The sequence below is a fragment of the Triticum dicoccoides genome, chromosome 6A, assembly GCF_002162155.2.
Source record: "Triticum dicoccoides isolate Atlit2015 ecotype Zavitan chromosome 6A, WEW_v2.0, whole genome shotgun sequence".
In the NCBI taxonomy this organism is placed as follows: Eukaryota; Viridiplantae; Streptophyta; class Magnoliopsida; order Poales; family Poaceae; genus Triticum; species Triticum dicoccoides.
Genome location: NC_041390.1, coordinates 247,959,551 through 247,960,659, shown reverse-complemented (window position 1 = coordinate 247,960,659; position 1,109 = coordinate 247,959,551).

The window sequence follows — 1,109 nt, the reverse complement described above, 5'->3', positions numbered from 1 at the left end:
ACCACCACCAGCAGGTCGACCTCAGGTATATATTCGTAATGGTAGGCCTGCACCACCACCTCAGGTACGAGCTGATGTCCATATTCCTAAACTGAAATTGAATATTCCACCATTTGAGGGTAGATATGTTCCTGATATATATCTTACTTGGGAGTTAGAAACTGAACAACGATTTACATGTTTACAATATCCTGAGGAGAGACGAGTTGCTGCTGCCGTTTGTGCTTTCACTAGTTTTGCATGTGTATGGTGGTCTGAACATTGTAGATTATATCCTATTCCAACTACTTGGCCTGCTTTGAAAACTGCTATGCGTACGCGTTGGGTTCCACCATATTATCAACGTGAATTGCTTCAAAAATTGCAGCGTTTAAGACAAGGGAAAAAATCTGTAGAAGAATATTATCAGGAATTACAAACTGGCATGATTAGATGTGGTATTGTTGAGGAGAATGAAGCTATGCTTGCACGTTTTCTGGGTGGATTAAATAGAGAGATTCAGACCATTCTAGACTATAAGGAGTATACTAATATCACTCGTTTATTCCATCTTGCTTGTAAAGCTGAACGTGAAGTGCAGGATCGACAAGCATTGGGGCGAACTAACTTTTCTGCAGGCCGACATTCATCATGGATAACACGTGCATCTTCTACTTCAACTGCACCAGCACCTCCATCCGGTGCCACCTCCAGCCGTGATACTAGAAAACAGGCACAACCACCATTATCTGCCAAGAGCGCACCTGCGGGGCCTGCACAGCGTTCTTCTTCTTCCATGGCATCAACAGGGCACACAAGTGATATTATTTGTCGTCGTTGTAAGGGAGGAGGTCATTATGCGAGAGAATGCAAATCTCCGCGTGTGATGATTGCTACCGCGGATGGTGGATATGAGTCCGCTAGTGACTATGATGAGGAGACTTTGGCTCTTATTACACGTGAAGAACATGGTGGAGATGATTCTGATCATGAGACGCAATACATGGCTCCTGAAGACGCTGACAGGTATGAATGTTTAGTTGCTCAACGTGTTTTGAGTGTGCAGGTCACACAAGCTGAGCAAAATCAGAGGCACAATTTGTTCCATACCAAGGGAGTTGTGAAGGAAC